This window comes from Lagopus muta, chromosome 12, assembly GCF_023343835.1.
Source record: "Lagopus muta isolate bLagMut1 chromosome 12, bLagMut1 primary, whole genome shotgun sequence".
Lineage (NCBI taxonomy): Eukaryota > Metazoa > Chordata > Aves > Galliformes > Phasianidae > Lagopus > Lagopus muta.
The window spans coordinates 5,126,137-5,147,116 of record NC_064444.1 but is presented as its reverse complement, the minus strand read 5'-3'; the positions used below and the strand labels follow the sequence as shown (position 1 = coordinate 5,147,116).

Sequence of the window (20,980 nt, the reverse complement as noted above, 5' to 3'; positions counted from 1 at the left end):
TTTTCCTCCCAAACTTCTTAATAAGATGATTGCAACAAGTATTGCTTTACCTGGGCAGTATCTTTTCTCTGAACCTGAAAACAATGAAGAGCTTGTCCTGGACAACAGAACCTTTTTATCTGTAGCCCAGAAATATTCTGTGTCTCTAGAAGGGGAATCCAAAGCTGACCAGAAATGAAGCTGTGCAGGCAGGGTGGCTGTGGACTCTGTGTAACATACCTTCACTGCATCATCCCAGTGCTGCCCAGGGGTGTTTTACTGGCTGCAGGGACCAGAAGATCCTCACTCATGGAGCATCATAGTAGCACAGCAGCATCTAAGTCCAACTTTTTCTCCAGCAGACAACCTATTTTTTCCATTTTAACAAAAAAGATGCCATTACAAAGAACATCAACTAGTACAAAGGAAAAAAACAAAACAAAGCCATCCATGGGAACACTGGACTGAAACACCTTGTTCACTCACAGCTATAGCACGACGTTTCAAATATTCTCTCTCTTATGGGCATAGGCCCAGGCTGAACCATGCTGTTCAGTTTTCCCTTGTTGGGGCTGTTTGTCTTTGGTTTTCAACTGCCTTATCATGATATATGTGTACTCTGCATACCATGATGTGTCAGGCTAGATCAGCCTACAACTTGTCACACACAGCAACAAATTAAGGCAGTATGAGTGAGCTGCAGATACACATCACATGACATTGAGAAGTTAATAAAACTTAGTTTGATGGAAAATACACTGGTGTAGTAAACATCCTTTGCATTGTATTTCCTTCTCTCCCAGCTGGTTGGACTCTGTTTTTTAAATGTGCACTCTCTGAAACTTCAAAGCTGATTATGTTATTTAGAGGTATGTGTTTAAATGTGCAAATGTGCATCTTTGTTGTTCCTTTAACAGTTATTCTGGCAAAATCATTCCAACCCACTTTTATCAGTTTGCATTATTAGGAAGAGCCACTCTGAGACAAGACAAAATGGCCAAGCTCCTAATAACTGTGGGCTTTATTTAGAGGACCTTACATTTACATTTTTGCCTAAAAGAACCAAAAATTTTCACTTAGCATTATGTTCCAGGTTCTCCCAGACACGTACCGTTCCTTTCCTTTGCTGCCCACCTCAAATATTCCCCTGAATGTGTCAAAGTGTCAAAACGCTGCGAAGAAAATCATACCCCTTTCAACACCCACCCTTTCTTTGTAAGCCTGATGTATTGGAGAGAGCTCGGTTGGGCTAACCTGGAGAAGAAGAAGAGTCTTGAGCCTGGAAGCCAGAGCTGGGAGCGGAGCCGTGCCCATCTCCCTGTTGAACTTGCTCTGGTTTGTGTAGGCGTGGGCTCAGTGAAACTACAAGGCTGACTCCAAGCACGAGAAGCTCTGCAGAAGTCAACCAAGAACAATAGGACTGTATGCTGCACGACCTGGAGCTGTATGGACGTGTTCCCTTCGGTCTGGTGGCTGAATGGCAAACTGGAAAAAAAAAGGAAAAAAAAGAAAAGATTAAGGTGGGGTTGACTCCAAAATGTCTAATATTTTGGTGCATCAAACATAAGACCTTAATTTAATTTACTTTAATTTTGGGTCACTTGAGATTGCTTTGATTCACCTAGAATGGAAATCTGCATGCTGTTTGCCTTTTTAAACAAAAAAAACATAAACACCAAATACCTCTAGCTGAAAAAAAACCCATCTATTTCATAATGTCAAAATGAAGTTTAAAGCAGTATCAATTTGCTCTCATAACGAGAAGTCTAATGTTCTTTTCATCACATTGCTTTCAAAATAGTCATGAACAAGAAAGGTTAATTTTGAAATATATCTGGCTTTAAAAAGTCCAGAATTATAAAGTTTAATTTGAAAATACAGAAATGAAACATTTAAACCTTCCTGAGAAAAGAAATGCCCCTGTTTTTTCTTTCTGACAAAACTCCTCACTGCATTCAACCTGAATTTGTGAATAGTTTTCCACTTCAAATTGCACTTCTGGCAAACCTAGTCTATCCTGGAAAGATTCCACCAGCTCTGTTGAAACTGGCACATGCTCACATACTTCACTGAATAAGAGATTTCATCCCGTAAAATGGGGATAAGAGCAAAACTTCCCCACTCAGAGAGAAAAATCTATGGGCTGAGTTGTTAAAGTTGGTAAAATATCAATGTCTCAGGCAGACACTGAAGGTTTTGACTTCCCAAGATGTAACGCTTCAAAGCAAGAGAAATTTTTGAGTTTTAATGGGAAGGAGATTAGGTTTTAAAAGTTCTGAGTAGGTAGATGAACAAAGAGCTAGTGATAAAACAAGCCAAAGTACTTTAAAATTACACTATAGAAGGTCTTGAATTTGCAACATTACGAAGGAAGGGGAGCAGGAAGGAGGGAACTCTCAGGGCTGCGAGACGCCTGCATGGCCCCTGTGCAGGTGTCACTACCCATGTCTCATTGTTCTCTCCTTTTCCTGACCAGGAGCACCAGTAATCAATGTTTTGGGTGGAATTTTCCTGTTTCATTATATGTGACACATTTGAGACTTGAGTCTTGCAGCAGACTTTTAGCCTATGGCGGTGGGCAGGAGAGACGAAGCTTCACTGAAATGTGGAGCACACGTACACAGAAAGAAAATGGATAAAACATTAAAATGACAGCTTGCTGAGGTGGCTGTTTGTCGGACTGGCTTTAACCATGATCACAAAGTGATGTGCAGCAGTTGACATAGCTTGCTCTGACGTGGTGAAACAAAATCGATGCTTAGCTTGCCCCACTAGACCAGGATTTGCTACATGCACAAAATTTCCCAACCAGGCCACAACAGGTGTGCCAACAAAATTGTGAATGTACAGAGAGATGTGTCTATACAGTAGCCTTGAATCAAACATCTAATCAAACTTTGTCGAGATGGATTCAGAGGTTTGATCAATGAGCCGTGCTCTGCAGTTCAGGTCCATCGTTAATTTTAGAATGCTCATGCATCCCATGCAATGTGACAGCAGAGACACAAGAAACAATGTCAGAGTTAATAAAAAAATACCTCAGAACCAGGAGAAAGCAAATGTTTTGGGCAAAATTCTGGCCTCACTAAAATCAATGGCAATATTCCCACTCCCTTTTGCAGCACCAGTCCCCTTGCCTACAGACGAGTCAAAGGATGCTCTGTAATAAGAATACCCATTGCACTGAGGTTTATTTTGTTATAATATTCCACTTTAGCTTCCGAATATATTTTCCAATCAGCTTTTGTTTAGCTCACAAAGGTCAGCTAATGTAATTCCCGAGCTTCTGGATCAAGTTCTGTGTAGATCGTTCTCTCTAATGCATCTGCCTGCCGTGAACTGCTCACATCTCATATTTTCACTTAATTCCCTTTGAAGTTACCTGTGTGCCTAAAGTTAAGCCTCTTTTTCAAATCTTTACAGAATCAGGGACATAGTTTTTATAATTCTCCATTCAGCTGACGAGGTAAGAGCAATGGAAAAGGGCTCTGATGTATGTAGAATTACATGCTGTGTTCTTCCTCTGAGCCGCTGCAGTACAAAACCCTGTCTGCAGGGAATCTCGTAGTTGTTAAAAATCTATATTTTAGTTTTCTCCATTTGTTCTACAAAACGGAACTAAGAGGCACAGCAAACACACACACAAACATGCATACAAATATTTAAGAGCAGGAATCACACAAAAAGGCTGTGGAGGATGCTGGAAAAAAATTGGATTTTAACCACTCGAAAAGTATTTTTTCAAAGGCTACAAATGGAAAATATTCATGTGCTAATTACCACAGGATGTGCAAATATACAAAGGGTTTTTTTAATGTGCTTTCAGAACTTTTAGGAGCAATGTTATGCCATTTAACGCGCCCATAGCGTCACATTATTAAATTTACGTTCCTGTTGGTTCCAACGAGATTATTTTATCATCTCCAGCAAGAAAGAATAAATGCCCATAACTACAATAAAACCTGCTTGCATAACGTATTATTTTTAAAAGAAAAAGATAACTGATCCTCACTGCTGCCAACTGTTTGAGCCATCTCTGCTTGCAGCAGCTCAAGGAGCTCAGCTGGGCAGCTCTCACGCAGCTCGGCCGGGTTGGACCCACTTTCTGCAGCTGCAAGTGCTGAGGAAGAGGAAAAAGGCTTGGAGTGACAGATGCCAACTTCCCAGCCTCTCATCTCAAGGGACAAAAGGGAAAATGAATCCTCCACTTTTCACAGCTCCCGGGGAAAAATTCCCCACCTCCTTTTGTGCATCTCTGCTACACCAAGGACCTCCTGTTTCCCCATGCTTCACCCAGGCGCAGTGGGGAAGAACGCCTTTCGCTTCTTTTGCACTCAGGCAGCAGCAAAGCACGCACTCTCCCAGTCTACATGCAAAAGCAATGCTGTGTGCACTGCAATGGGGACGGGTGCCCATCCTCACAGTTCTGAGCCCGTGTCCCCCCGTGTTGCTGCCTTCCAGCATCTGCTCAGGGAGACGTCGTGCAATGCAGCGAGAGCAGAGCTCTGGGAAACAAATACCAGCGCTCGGCTCTCCGAGCTCTGCTTTTCCTACAGTAGCAGTTTCAATGTAAATCTTTTCCACTGCTGCTCTTCTTTTCAGCCTACGGTTTTGAAACCCTGCACTTTTATTTTGCTCTTCCAGCAACGCCTCCAGCAGCCAAGCCAAGAAAGTCCTTTTCCAAGCGGATCGTGAAAGAGTTAACAATGCCTTTTCATGCAAAACCGCAAACAAGCAGGGGGAAAGAGAAAAAAAAAGAAGAGAAAAGGGGAGGGGGGGAAAGAGAAATGGAAAGTATCCAAATTCTAACAGAGAATAAAAGTGCAGGGAGAATATGAAATGCACAAATCATCCTGGGGTTCAGAGTTGATAAAGTTATTAAAAAAGAAAAAGGGGGGGGCGCGGGGGGGAGGAAAAAAAACCCACCCTTAGTTCTGTTCTATACCTTGAGGCTGTGGGAGCGGGGAGAGAGAAGGGGAACGGGTCTGACGGGAGCGGCACCACAGCCCCGAAGCAAAGGGCTCTTTGGGGCACGGGCTGCACACCCCGCACCTCTTGGCATGGCCAGGCTTATATAAATTTGGCACTTCTTTGGCTTAAAAAAGAAATTAAATTATTATTAGCAAGTGGGAGAAGAGAGGCTTTTAATACAGGCTGGATCTGGCCGGAGCGCGGGGTGGGGTTTGGAGGGCCCCAGCCGGCTATTGGGCCGTCCGCTTAGCAACAGCATGGAAAGGGCCAACCCCAGCATTTTTACAGCCGGGCCACCTTCCAAGGATGGGTGCCAAATGCTCCGATCCTCTGCCAAGAAAACAAACAAGGGCACTTTTAAAAACTCCAGAGTTAAAGGGTGTTTTTTTTCCTCCTCCACGAGCGATCCCCACGCGCAGTTAATGATCTCTTTCCTTTTATCGCAGAAGTTCAAGCTCCGGGGAGTTGGTGCCATTGCAGGTTTCAGTAGTCGCTTCCACTTTCCCTGTATGTGGCAGTTTCACATCTCCGCACGCCGGAGCGGTGCCGTCAACTGATTTCCCTTCAGATGCTGCAGGCTCCCTCGCTCCATCTTCACGGTGGAAATCTCTGCTGCGTGCATTAGGCGCTGAAATCCGCTCTGCATTTATGCAACTCGCGCAGTTGCAGTTTACTACCAGTGTCATCTCTTACCTCTTCATTCATCTGAAATCTGCTAAAGAAGGGGAATAAGAAGCGCAGAGACTTAAATAGGCAAAAAGTGGCTTGTAGCTAGGAATCCTTTTTCTGCAGAGAACGAGGAAAAAAACTGGGATTTTTCTTTTCCTTTTATTAAAGACATATTTCTACGTCATATTTTTAATGTGGTCTTTCTTACATATTAGCTTTTTAGGTTGCTGCAGCTGGGGGAGAGCCAAGCTTTTGCTGGGAAGAAATACAGACCTCGTGTTTTTTACCAGCTGAAGAATCTCTCAGTCCGTACTGTGACACAAAACCTCTTCTTTCCCTCTGAAGGAGGGGAGTGTGGATGTCAGAGCTCATTTCCAACACATGCCACCGTTCTCAGGTGCTGGTGGCTTGGTGCTTGCCCAGGCAGAGAGAACTCTGTCGTTAGATTTCGGCTTTTGTGCACTAGGGGTTAAATTAAGCAGATTTCTGTGCCGTTGCCATTGTTGCTGTAAGATACTTCGGTACGAGGTGAAGCCAGCAGCACCTCTTGGGAAATATTAAATGCTTCATGGAGGAAGGCCTAAGGAGGCCAATATCACGGCCCTTTTCCCATGCAAGTCCTTCCATTTATTTCAGAGACTGTTCACATGAGTACAGCCAGCAGGGTCAGGCCTTTATTTACACACAGTAGCACCTCTGAAGGCTAAAGGATGTCATTTGCAGTCATGCTGCTGTTTCACTTCCTACCTCTACCTCTGATTTACTGGGCAACCTTGAGTAAATCACTTAACCCCTCCAGGATCAAGTTTACCCAAGTGCAAGAACATTGCGAGCCTCCAACAATATTTGCAAAGTGCTTCGCAGTCCGTGGAGGAAAGACCTACTTGCACATGATCAGTATAGCTGCTTTTAAGGAAATAAAGCTCAGTTTCTGTATTTAAACACGTATCCTAACTGCATGCTAATCTCCTGTCTGCATGAGTGGCTATGCACCAGACTCCGCTACTTGGCTTTCGTAAGAAAAATACGCAGGGAAACAGCTTGAAAGGGCATCTCACTCAACTGTGCTCAGGTCCCTTGATCTAGAGCTGCTAGCAATCATTCTCTACAAAGTTTTATCTGGCATAGTGAGAGACCCATTCCTGCAGTTGCAGGCTGAAGCTGAACATGCAGTTCCTAGAAGCAGTAGTCATGGTTTCTGTGCTATTTTCTTTCACTAACTACTCAAATGTTCAGTGTTAGAAAACCTGGTTTAGAGAAGATTTTTCTGACTAGCAATGAAACAAATGATAGGAACTTTTGTGTTATGACAATGCTCCCAACTAAGGCAGAAATAGGAAATATATGAACAACAGGAACCATACAAAAAAAGAGTTTGGGTAAAGGTTCATTGCAGTGAGAAAAGGAAAGGGGCTTCCTTTTTATCCGTTCTGGTTCTGCTTATCTTTTACTAGAGGTTGTTTTGAGTGATGAGGAAGTAGAAGAAATCCATTTGTTTTCCTCATGACACAGCAACATTCATAACCTAATAACTCAGAATAACATCCCTTCTGCCCTAAAGAAATAATCTGACAAAATTAAAGCAAGACTTTATCCAGAGATTGTCCAAATCGGTAGTAAATTTCCACTCAATTGAAAGGGTTTTGAATAAAGCCTTCACGTGGGAGTCCAGCACACTGAAGCAACATCAGAAGATCTCTATGTGAATTCAGGACCAGGGTCTTAATTTTCTTTTTTTTTAATTACTCAGTGCTCAGCCAGGCGGAGCCCTACATACTTTGGTGGGAATTTACAACATAACAAAATAGGACCAAGTCTTGTGGCACGTAAGGACACCTGGATCAACCTGCAGGCCCTGAGCCAACAGCTGATATGCACTGAGGAGCCATTTATCACCATACTTTCCCCAAGAATGGCTTCCTTTGCTGTGCTGCTGGCTCCAGCATGTTCAAAATACCTCCACCACCCTCTACAGTATGTTTTGCAACCCTCTGAAACTGCACTTTATTTCAGGAGTGCATACCTTGTGTCAGTAATTTCTATATACTTGTAGTTGGTTTTATAGCACTTGGTTACAGTAGGTAGTACAATCTGCCAAGAACCTGATATGAATGCATTTCATAACATGCTTTATATAATCCATTATTAGAGAACATTGCTGGATCTGTAATTATGTTTGCAAATGCATTTTATTGAGTTCTACATAAAAGCATGCAGTACTGAAAGCAGCTCTTAGGCTGCAGAAGTATATGTACTTTGCTTCTTTCCATATATTTCTTTTTTTCTGTATATTCAACAATAACGGAGGGGGAAGTACAAAGGTTAGCCTTGATTTCCTGTCAGACTCCATCCCCTGACCCAAGCGTCCTTGAACCTGGGGACAACCAAGACCCTCCCTGGAATCTCAGCACTATTATCTGCTTTCGTTCTAAATAGCAAAAGTGATTATGTGAACTCCGACTTGAGATCTATCAAATCCTCAGGTCTTTCTTCTGTTCCTGACACCACGTGAGAAGAAAAAATTACATGCAGCACAGGCTTACCTTTACTGCACAGGTAAGCTGGAATCTACTACAGCATGTGCTAAAAGTTGCGTGCAGCCTGACTTCCCAGCCTGTTGTTGGCAAGCAATGAGCTGCTTGACACATCCCACACTGACAGTGAGTGACCAGCAGCTCTGGGATGGGAGCTGCCTGCGGCGCTTCTGACCCCACTTGGCTAAGCACAAGGAGAGGAGCTTAGCCTCTCGCCTACAGATTTCCAAGAAAACCTCTCCTTTATGTTGTTAATTTGCAGGAGTCAGGCAGTTCAGACAGCAGCACCATCTCTTCTCATACTGCCTATCCAATAAATGTCCTTTCAGTCAGGGTTGATTATTTCATCTGAAGCTTAAGTCCCAGACCATCCAAAGCCCTTATATACATACAGCAGCTATACCAGTACACTAATCTGCTGCAAGACTGCTATCTGTTGTGAACATAAAAACTACTGAACACGTTGAGTTTTTGTGCTTTTTTTAAAATCTTGCATGGAAATACAGTATAAATATGGTACAAAGCTGGGAGAAGGTGAATTAATTATAGTTCGAGCCTTTTTCCATTTATGGTGAGCTTTCTCCTTCCTCCCCAGCCCCCGAGGAATTGCACTGTAAAACACTCTCTCTAATAGGTTTTATCTCATTCTGCCTCGCCTCCATTTTCTCCAGCTCCTGTAGCGAATATTTGTCTCTCCTACCTGCTGCCCAGTTAAATCAGCTTCGGAGTCAGTGACATACGCCAGATCGTGGGGGCTGTCACTTTAATTCCCTCTGTACATATTTTTCTCCTCCTAGCGGGGTGCCAGGGGCAGATGTTTAGGGAAGAGACCCCTTTGCTGCCTGGCACGCTGATTCCTGACATTAGCTGCTAATTACAGGAGTCGAAATCCTGGTCTTCACTGACAGTACCCAGAGTTGAGCAGCCGGTTTCTCCCAGGTGCAGTTGAGTGCAGGTGCCAGGCATCAGGAACCGCATCCTCAACTCCAGCAGGGTGCTTCAGGAGCACTTCTTGCAGCTCCAACTCACCTCGAGGATCAAGGGAGCAGATGTCTCCTTTCCCTTTCACGCCCTTGTGCTGCCCAAGCCTGCACCTGTCTCAAGGCTTTGGGACTCAGGATACATCTCAAAGCCCTTTCAAATCAATGGAAATACCCTCACTGATTTCATGTGGCTTTGATGGGAAACTCAACTTTAAAATCTCACTGGGCCAAAACCACAGCCCCTGCTGGGCTTCTTGGAGGTGTCTGTTCTTTTTCTGCCAAGCTGACTAGGAGAATGCATTCTTTGCTGGCAACTTCTATGGGGAGCTCTAGGTTTTCTGATGGTTTGTTAAAATCCCCCAGCTACATAATCTTTCCTCTGTTTCTGGCACCTTATGGAGCACCCAAATCTAAGTCTTCCTGAGGGCACGGGAAGTTAAGGTTGAGCCAGGAGCAAGCTTGATAGACCAAAATAACCATGATTTATTAGTGGGCTACAGGTTTGGGTTTTAAACTGATGTTTATCAGGAAAACCCTGGAAGGAGGAAAACAGTCAAATCACTGATTAATGCAGGTACAATGGTGGAGGCAGCCAAATTCAAGCTCCTGACTGGTGGGATAGGGTAAAACAGGCCATGGCATCTTGTTGCCCAGCTGTCCCCCTACAGCCAGAGCTGGGGGGACCCTTACACACTGCTGTCCTGAAAAAAGTAAGATTTTGGTATTCCCTTTGGGAAAGATACAGTTCCTAACACCATGCCTTTCTTTTCCAGCTAAAACTTAACACCATCACTAAACAGACAATGATATAACATACGTTTCTATGTGCAAGTGCCCTGGGAGTGATAAATTGAAGGCTTGGGTTTTAGTTACATTAATAATGCATATAGAAATGCTATTTGAAAATAAGAAAGTGATACATTTTATGCTATGCAGTTGGTGGGGCAGGAATGGAAAGAAGAAATTTAGTTTTACACTTCCTTTGCAACGCTGGGTCAAGGTGACTCCCAGCACAAGCTGGAACAACCCCACCGGCAACCTCCTACACACCTACCTCATACAGCTCCACCTCCTCTCCCCAGCTTAGTCACCTCTCAAAGCTTATTGTAGGGGGAGAGTTGGGAGAGAAAAGGCATTGAATCGCCCGTCCCCTCCCTAGGATGGCCTGAGGCATGACATGGGGACTCTTTCCTCTCTTTTCGTCCTGGTCGGGGGTGAAGTATTTCAGTGGGAAAACCGTGCCTAAGGATGTAGTTGTAAATCATGGAAAGAAACAGCTGGAGCAAAGCTCTACATTTTTTACTACTCAAAGAGAGCAAACCATTCCTACTGAACTGAACTTCAATGACCACACAAACCTTACATAAAGCCAGCGTGTGAATGTTCACGTTGCAGCATGAGTTTGCTCAGGCTGTGCTGGTACGAGATGGCAGAACAGAGGCATTTGTATCCTGCATGTTCAGGGAGTGCATGCCTCACTCTGCTTGCTGGCTCTGACTCTTTTAATGACTTCTCAATTCACCCATGAAGATTCCTAGCACAAAGACAACAGGGAAGCAAACCCAGAGAATGCTGCACTCTGCAAGGACTGCTCACACATGCAGTTGCTTTTACTGGTGGCTGTCGTGACAGACAATTGCAGTGCACTTAGGGCTATTTCTCTGAGATGTGAGTAGGGCATTGCTTAGTAAGGCAAGGGGACAAGCTTCCCACTGCCCATTGTGGTGGCAATTAAATAAGCCTCTTAGCCACATGTGACTGTGCCTTAGGAAATTAGTGTGATTCAGAATAATTTGGGTAAAGGAAAATATTCCCTTAAAGGATTCTGCCTGGGTTCTTCTGAGAGTGGAGGGTGGGAGAGGAGTGCTTCCCAGCCCTCGTGCAAAGGTGAACTCTGCCCAGAAAGAAGAAATTCGAGCCCATTGCAGCCACCTAAGGGCATTCTATGAACCAAAATGGAAAATTAATTAAGAGGGTGAATCATTTTCTGAGACTTACTCAGTTTTGCACAGCTTTAGTTTTTGTCTTTTCTGTCAGTGGAGAAGCTCTTGATCCAAACCAGTGTTTATAGCCACGTTTCCATAGAGCTCTGGCGTGCACAGCCAACTTGTGCGAATGACCTGCAAGACCTGTTTATAGACCTCCATTACAGAGCCTCTCATTTTCTTGGATGATTATCGTAGGTGTCAAATAAAGCTAGATTACCTGTTTTATGTCTTAGAATGATAAGCAAGCCAAAGCAAGTCATTTGGCTCATGTCGTTATACAGGTATACCTAGATATATGCTCATATACATTATTTCAAACACTCAAGGCAATCTGACAGCCTTTCTTGTTGAGATTTTGAAATCTCTTCATTTTACCAAAGTGTTCCGCTCAGTTGGGTGATGTTGGCATCTCAGCTTCTCTGGTTGACCTGCAGAGATATTTTGCAAGATTTGAAAGAGGAAAGGGTGGCTCAAGCAAGAAGCCTTTCTTCCAGAGGAGTGATGTGGTCTTCCCCGATGGAAGGGATGTCTCATTCATGACAGAATTTGGTGCCTACAATGGTTACTGGAGGTGAAGCGTGTGCTGACAAAGCTCATTGCTGGGAAGCTTATAAATGATTCCTGGCACTACAGTTGGCAGTGGCCAGCGTTACCAGTCCTACCATTGCGTAACATTTGCACTTTACCACAATCACCAAAACAATCAAATGAGAAAAGCATGCTAACACTTGTTGGAGAATAAACTCAGCAGTCACTCTAACATCACACACTTTTTCAGCCGGCAGCTCCACCTCCTTCTCCTCCTCTGGCTGGGATGAGTGGGCTCCACCGCCGGTACCTGGAGCCCCACCTTCCTGGGTGCGGTGAGCATGGAGCCCTGCTTCCCCTGGGCAGAGATGTGCTAAGGCTTTGGGATGCGCTGACTCAGTGATGCAGAGCTGATTGCAAGTAGCAGTTTCAGCCAGCCAGCCAGCTCCAGCTCGTGTATAATATGCGTTTACCAACAAACAGACACAACCACAAGCTTCTTTTATAAATGATTCCAGAGCCTGGACAGCAGAGAGCTGGTTAGGGCTAAAGACTTGCAAAGTGCAAATGAAGGTACGTGGGAGGCCTGCGCAACGATGGCCTTTGCGCTCCCACAGCTTGGGTCAGCTAAATTCACAGTGAAGCCCCATTCCTCAGCATAATCGAGAGATGCTCAGAGGCTGCTCTAATTAAAGCAGATTGCCACAGCCCCAGGGAAGCTGTTACAGGAAATGGAGATCAGTTGGACCTAGGAAAGTTCTAGGAAACCCCCCCCTTCTCTTCCACCTATTCTAAGGTATAAATTTATGCCCTTGGAGGATCCACTTCTCAAAGGGACACCCAAAAAGTCAATAGAGACAACTCCCTGCAGGATGAGCTGCAGACTGCAGGATCTCTAACAAGAAGCTCAAGAACTCACTTGAGAGCAGCGCGCTCTCTTTCACAGAAAAGATGTTCTAGCTGACATGCTGCTCCTCTCAAAGGATGAGGCGATATCCCTGAGAAGAGAGGTTGTCTCTTGCATAGACAAGCTATTCAGAGATTTCTGGGCTTGGTCCAAAATCAATTGAAGTACATGGCAAGACTTTCCACTGATTCCAAAGAGGTTTGAATCAAACCCAAACGTCAAAGCCAACACCATAAACTCCGCCTGGAAGCCAATGCGCAGCCAAGCGCCGATTCCTCAGCATCGGTGTCATGTGCTTACAGCACGATACCCTGCTTACTCAGCAGGCAGCTCGCATTCAGCACCAGCTTTTCGTTTCCCCATGGGTTCAGCTTCCTTTGCTGCATTGCAGTTCTCAAACCCAGGTGACAAAATGTGGTCACAGCACTGAGGTCTATAGCCATAAGGGAAGGTCACAGCACTCGCCGCCGTGCAGAGGCAGGGTGAAAAGAAGGGCAAAAATCAACAAAACAACAAAGTTCCTATACACAAGGAATGGGGTCTCCGAGCTCTCAGCCAATTATGTTAAACAGTGGAAAAATCTTTATTCTCCCACAACCAAATGGAACAAAATGATGACACAATGGCCTCGGTGCTTTAATCAGCAGGACAAGTCAAGCCTTTTATTCCTTTGTATATTCCAGTCAATGGAAAGTTATTGCTTAATTAACCCCCTTGAATGAATACCTGATAATTAATAAACCCATATACTGTACCCCAAGGCTTTGAGTTTAAGAAATCTCTTCTGTTCAAGTATGAAAAAAGAAAACATGCTGAACTAATGGGAAATAATTCTGGTAGAAGGCAAACCAATTAGGATTAGTGAATTCCATTTCATTTAAAGTTCCAAGATAGAGAAGTAATTTATCTAGTAAATTAATAGTGTTAGTGACTTTCCTAATATATTAGCAAGTCTTTCGTATCATATTAGTGAAAACCAAGCTGGCTGGTACAATAAAAGAGTTATTATAAAGGTATGAAGGTTACTAATGTGATAAGATTTTTTGCATCCAATTAGTATTAAAAGAACGCTGCTCCAAAGTGGACTTTTGTATTTATTTATATGATTACACAGCCTGCTACAGAGGCCACAACTTTTATCTCAGCAAATTACTAATTCCCCTCCCAAATTTGGAGCTACTGTATGTTATGTTCCCATGCAAAACTGCATGTGTGCTTGTATCTGTACATCTGCATGCATAAATGACCCAGATTATTTGGCCTGGCTGCATTGTGTTTAGCACAACCCTACAGTGGTTTTGCATTCTCCTAACCTTGGATCAGCTAGAGACTGGCCTAATCAGATACAGCAGCCTAAAGGCAAAACAATTAAGCTGAAATTATCATATGGAATCAAGCCAATGCTCCATCTTGTCTGGTATCCTGTCTCCATCAGTTGCTATATCCTCCCACCTTCTCTGGAACAAGGTGAAAAATACCTGCTGCACTGAGTTGATGGAATAACTTACTCACACAGTCATTCTCCAGGACTGAGCCACGCTCTAGCTTCCTGAATAAAACTGTCCGTCTTAAAACCTGAGCTAACAACTTTACTATTATAATACAAACCCATGTAACTACACATGCTGGTACACACACACACACACACACACAAAAAAAAAAGAACCCAAAAGTGTTTTTGCTACCATTTATTCACCCACTGTTGCACAAATGGGCAAATTTTTGTACCTGCGTATATTTCAGATCACTTATTCTAACCAACAGTTTATACACATGCCTTTGCTGTGTGTTTACATACAGTCCTTGGAAAGAAGGCTTTTGGATTGTCATAAAACTTCTTCTTACTGGGTCAGCAGTAGAACTGTGCAGAATCAGGAACCTGCACAAGGGTGCTTAGAGCTCAGTTGTATTAGCGATTATAAACTGTGCTATTTTTCCTCTTTAAAGTTCCTGCAAGAGTAGTTTTCCCAGGTAGATCAAATTAGTAAAGTAGAAACAGATGCAGTCTATTGTCCATGGCTCAGGTAGAGGTATGGGTGATAAAGACTGATCATGGCCAATGGAAGCTAATGAGAAAAGATACATTCCCACACATTCCACCAAAATCAGAGCTGTGACTGATTCGATTCATTTCACATCCTTAAATCACTAGAAATAGTTCTAGTCTGGTTTTCAGACTAGGGTCCTGCTATTTCACCCCACTGAAAAACACAGCATCTCACACACCAACTGGAACTTTGCCTAACTTGGCAACATATGCTCCTCCATACGCCCAAGCCAGAGAGAATACAGAGCAATCAGAGTCTGCACAGGGAAAAGTTGGGCTATATGTCAGGGTTTATACTGACACATGAGTGGAAGGAGCTGAAAAGATTAGAATAAATTCCACCCCAGAAGACAACACACATTTCTTTTTTTAAGCCCCCTCCCATAAATTCAGACCCATAAATTTCCCTACGCATTCAATGGGAATTGCTGGTAGAATGCAACATGAGACTTCTAAGGACATTAAAAACTGCACGGCTTTCTGCAGCAGTCACCATGAGCCATCACTGAGACAACTGCCACAGACAAATTCAGTACACAACCTTTACCTCCTCGAGTGTAGGACAAGTAACTATGCAAGCATAGGACCAGGTATATTTAACTTCATGACTCATTTATTGCCCTTGTGGGGGTGGGAATGGATCCTGCATCATTAAACCATACTGTAAGCACATAAGCAGCCAAACTTTTTTTATGTGCCTCTTTTTGAAATGTCAGATTATGATCACGTCTGGATTGAGACCATAGCAAAAAGAGGAATTATTTAAATTATTTCAAAGGTGGGGTCAAAAAAGAGTAACCGGGAACCACGTAGGAGATGGAAGAGTGAGTAACTCAGAGAAAAAAAACAGGAATCCAGAAGGAAATTCTGGATTCCTAATGAGGAGAAGTCATAACACAGGGATAAGGCTGGGTCTGAGGCTTGGACAATGGTAACTGGTGGTGAAGATTTAAACAGATGGCAATGGAGCCTGAGGTCAGCCATGGCTCCAGTGGAGCTGCTGAAAGAGCAATTGGAGATGGGGAAAGATAACTAGAGAACGAAGACTTATGGATGCTTCAGGAGGAAAAAAATGACTGACTGTCAAACCAGCACATAAAATAAGACAGCTGAAGAGCGAGGTCATCGGAACAAGCAGCATGGCTATGGGGGCTGGGGAAAGCAAGAACACTCATAGGAAATCAGATGATGATTTGATAAGGGAAATTCAGATTCAGAGGTCAAAGAGGAAGAAGTTGGTGAAAAATAGGTCAAGGGAGCAGCCTCCCTTCATTATTTTGCTCTTCAAACCTTTAATTTAACAGTTGCTAATGACAGACAGTGCTCAAAATGACATTTGTATTACCCTTCAACCCTGATGTAAAAATAGGCATAATCCTGTTTTTGCAATGATTAATGCAGTGTGAAAAAGATAATTAAACAAGGCCTGGTGTACTTTTGCTTTCTATGCCTCACTGCTACCTTCAGTGGCTCCTGCTCAATCTCCTTGAAAATCTATTAGACTGGTGCCACCATTTTATCACTTTTCCTGCATTATGCTAGACTTGTCCTCCCTGGGTTTTAGACCAGCAGCAATTCCTCCGAGGAACAGAGCAAGGATGAGAACTGTCTCCTACCCATGTGATTACATGACCTTGATGTAAATTCCAGCACATAAAGTTTTTACAGGTAACGCTTACTCTTAATTACCACTTTGTGCAGTAATAGCAACTTCTACCCCTTCACCTGGTTAGAAAAACCCTTGGCAGCCACTGAAGGTGGTTCCACTGAAGATGATGCACTTCATCACCTCACAGTTACCATCTTATTTCTGAGAAATAAGCACAGGAGGTGATAGGGAGACGAAGGTGCTCTGGAAACATTAATACTCTGCAGGAGATATTTGCATGGTTGTTAAAAATAAAGTTTTTGAAGTTCTGCTTTGGAATTTTATCTCTATTTTTACTTTTATTTTCCAAAAGAAAAAACCTCACAAAAACTGAAAAAGGCACCAAATGTCTGAAAAGAGATTTATTTTACTTTTTTCCTGAGGACCCATAAATTTGGCGGATTTGATCCTAAATGAACTGTAGACAAACGTCCACTTACTCTTGATATCATCAGAAATGGATTTTCTTCCTTTGTGCTGCCCCATACATAATCAAATGCATATTCAAAACACATAATGCTCTGCTATTTTAAAATTATTGCTTGATCCTATGGCTGTGGAAAAGCAGTGGAGTCAGCCAGTGTCTCTTTGGGGTGAATCAGCAGCAAAGGCAGGACTGGAACTAAAGACATTGCAATACCTCCCTCTCTTCTTCCAGTTCCCAAAGCAATAAAACCCTTCTATGCTAAATTAGACTATTGATCAGTGGCTACCATTCCTAATGGACATCCTGTCTCTCATGTCTGGGATTAGGATGTTCTTTCTGCTGCTGGATAATCTTAGTACTGCACAGTTGCTCTTTCTCTGCTAATTACTGACTGTAAGAAGAAAGATCTCCTGGTTGTTTTCTGTAAAATATCATCAAACAGGATCACATGAGAGGAAATAGCAACATCAATTTGCAATCTACTGCTATCTGATCAAGTTTGAGCTAACTACTAGGTATATATTTTCTTTTCTATGAAGTGACGTTACATCATTAAACCACCATCTGCAACATGTTACAAGACATGTTGATAATTCAAGCTATCGTGTCATAATATTCATTAGGGAAAAAAAAATAAAAATGTTTCTTCCCGCTACTGGTGACTGTCAAAAGGGTAAGCATGAGCAGAAAGTCAGACCTACCAAGTTTCTGAAAAAGTACCACAGCCTGAACAGTCTTGCACCAAATACAGTCTGGATGGCCAAGCTTCAGTAGGGGTTGCCCCAGCATGACTGAATTTAAGCACTCTGATTACATGAGAAAAAGGGCAAGATGTTCTTTTCCCTGTGACTTGACACCCACACATGTTCTCACACAGTGAGGTGAGCCCGTGTCACACACTCAGCGAATCCTGCATTTTGGCCCAATGCAGGCACGCAGCAAGTGACAATGTGACAAAAGAGTCTACAGAGTAACTTCCCCACTTCTTGGTCTTTTCTCAGGACTGCCAGGCAAAGATGACAGGAATAATAGCAGAGAGCCTCAGTACTTCCCTACCCCTTCCAGACAGCATCATCTTAAGGCAGTTCTTAGAGATCCTTCATCATTTTGGTCAAGGAACATTATCACAGATTAATTTTTTTTAAAGCTCAGCTGTGATCCAAACATTGTTATGATGAGGCCGAGGGCAACTGTAATCCAGCCCACTGAAATCTCCCAATTTTGCACACAACCTTTGTTTAGTGGTGCGCCTATTCAATTTTCACCCAGCTTTTTCCTAGACTGAAAACACCCATTAGCAAGTCAGCATCCCACGCTACATCCCAGCAGCCAATTTGTGTGCTCCCAGTTAGCAGAGAGAAAAACATCTCTCTGCCAAATGTGCCCTAAACTGCATCTTGCTAAACGTCAAGCACCGGTGGTGAATTAATAGCCCTGACATACAGATGGAACAGCAGACATATTTGAGGGTGCTGCTATTACCTTCTGCCTTCTGAGGTCCACAACCAGTGTCCAAATAGATGTCAAGGGAGGGCCTTCTATTCTTTAAATGTAAGCTGTTTTCTATTGTATCATGGTTTGGAACTCAGTACGTAAGATGTACTATGGCACTGTGAGATAGTGACAGCTGCTGAAGAAATGCTGTGTTATAAACATGCAATGATGCAGTGAACTGGCAAATCCATATGGCTGGAAAAACAAGGAGGAGGAAAAAAAAAAAAAAGAAAAAAAGGAAAAGTATTTCAGATTATTTCTGAACAAAGTAGGCACTTGGTAGTTTGCTTCAGTTTACAGGCCCTAACGGCAGCTTTTATGGAACAAATGAAAAAAGGATTGTGTATGCACACACACACACACAGATATATATGTATGTATATATAAACGTGCACTTTGGCTATTGCTATTATCCTAGAAATGATCTGCATGTGGCTGGAGAAGCAGAGGTGATACTGTCCTACAGCACCACACCTCTGTGTCTTACTTGGTTGAACTCTTTGGCTGAGCAAGTAGTATCTTGGCTTGTCAGAGTACCACCTTCTCCAAGCATCCCCCTGAAACCCATGTGCAGCCTCCCCCTCCCTATTCTGTGCACACAGATGATTTCCACACGTATATACAACAGGGAAAGATCAATCCCTCACTTCTGCAGTATCCTAAGTTACGGAGGATTCTCTGCATGTTAGCAATGAGCGTGGACAGGACAGCCATAGGACATCACTGAGGGAGACCCCAAAACCACATGGAAATGTTTATACAGCTTAAATGTGCCCTCATAATTGATGGATCTCAGCAAGCATAGTTGTCCATTATGTTTAAAAATGCTGATAAATCCAAGTCCATGACACATGCTTCTTAGGAAAGCGACTATTGTATGTTATGGCTTTTCAAAAAACAGAATGAGGAAATGGAATCTCACAGCCACATCAGTCCACGCTTCCAAACCTGGCTGCCACAGCTTGCTTCCCACTTCTGAACGTGAGATCCTAACAAAAGTGGCAGTCTCACAAGTTCTGTATGTTAACAGCAACCATCCAGCTCCTTCTCTTCTCTCCAACTATTTTTGCTTGGATCCTGAACACAAGATTAAAAATCCCAATTTTATCATGCAGGTTTGAACTCGCAGCCCAAAGAGCAGATGGAAACAGGAGCTGAAGCCCGTGAGTCTGCTCTGCTGTATGGCACTTTTCCATCCAACTTTAATCAATGGTGTCTGAGAACTGAGGGCTCAACAAGAATTGCAGTCCAGCGCTGGTGACATCTGCCTATGCTCCATAATCATCCTCAGATTTTTATGGAGAATTTTCTCTCCAGTGATTTTTTCCCTTGTCATTTAGTGCCACTATTTCAGATTTCCCCTTGCCGACCTGCTGGAGTGTAATCAGTGCATCTATATAGAGTATGAGAATATATTTGGAAAGCTTATTTCCAAGGGCCATTGGTGATGACTAACATTTTTACACTGCACAAAAGAAGAGAAAATAAATTTAGGAGTAGCAAATAGAGCCACTGTGTTATTTCCTTCCCTGTAAATAAATAACTGTAGCACTTATATTCCAATTGAGGAGCTGGGTACCAAGCATCTTTGTGGGGAAGGCACTATTCAAACAGTCATAAACGTTCGCCCAAGACATTGACAATGAAGGCTTAAGACAGCACAAATTATAGGGAACATGAAAGAAGCCCTGCTTCCCTTGAAGACACCACCTGTTTAAGCACCTGGGAAAAATTATTCATAGCACTTCACCACTACACAGACAATAAAGATCCTATGGAAATGTCTTTGTTTAAAATCAACATTTATGGCTCAGATTTCACAGAAGTGTATGTAAATCCAAACTGACGCAACAAATGCAAAATGACGTCTTTAAAAACATGGGCCCTGCACGCCAGGCTTCAGAGCAAGCCAAACCATTTCAGCTTTAGATTCTCCTATTTTAGCACCAGAGACCTGAGACCACAATTACCCTTTTTTTTTTTTTTTTTCTTTTCTTCTTCATTCTGGGTTGCTTCTCCTCAGTAAATATTTATATAAACTTTTTTTTTCCCTGTAAAAGAACTGCCCTCCTCAGCCAAATAACTACTAACCAGAAAATGGGAGCAAACCCCACTGGCATTCAGCTTCTCAGTTCCATGCCCTTGCTCGAGTCATAGGAGACCAGACCCTTTAAAAGCTAGCAAAGCCTCTACATTGGGGCTCTTCCATTCTGTGCAGGTGGATAACGCCTGTACGCAGCAGAGGAAGGGGGATGGGCGCAGAGCTCAACCACAGATGAACCCAGGTCCCTACGCCCTGCTGCCTGTACCTAGCAAGCACATTTAAGACTTCATTTCCCCATGCTATGCCTATCTCCCTTATCTGCAGAAGGTGAGCTGAAGTATTGCACATCATGCTGGATCACAAGTACAATCTAAAAGCCTTATGATGCTTCCACAGAAGTTTAAAATATTGAGTTTAAGAAGTACTGCATAACTTGATTTTGAACTATAAATTTTACCATTACCTTACACTGCTTTGATTTGCTTCAGTCTTGTTTGAAGACATTCTGAAACCAATTAATGGACTTCCTCTAGATATCTCATATTGACTCTTACATTACTGGTGCTTTTTGTGAATAAATATTTCACCAAGGAGGAGAAAGCTTTCAGGTACATTTGGTTAAGTCACCATGTGGCAGAGATGTCAAATTATCCATATGAGCTTGGAAGGTGTCTCACTGCATAGGGCTGCACAGTCCTTAGGTGTAAATGACTCACGTGTTACTGACTGCCAAGAAGGATGCAGTCATAGAATCATAGAAA

The 20,980-nt window shown here is 43.0% G+C and overlaps 1 long non-coding RNA gene across 2 annotated transcripts in view; it reads right to left on the bottom strand.

Moving 5' to 3' along the window:
* The window catches only part of LOC125699472 (uncharacterized), a 280,743-nt gene that overhangs the window by 57,212 nt on the left and 202,551 nt on the right, over positions 1-20,980 (bottom strand). For both annotated transcript variants that reach the window (XR_007379578.1, XR_007379577.1), the window contains exons 10-11: positions 1,234-5,665; positions 220-346 (exon numbers count right to left, since the gene is read on the bottom strand). This is a non-coding gene — a long non-coding RNA (uncharacterized LOC125699472). The remainder of the gene's footprint in view (positions 1-219; positions 347-1,233; positions 5,666-20,980) is intronic.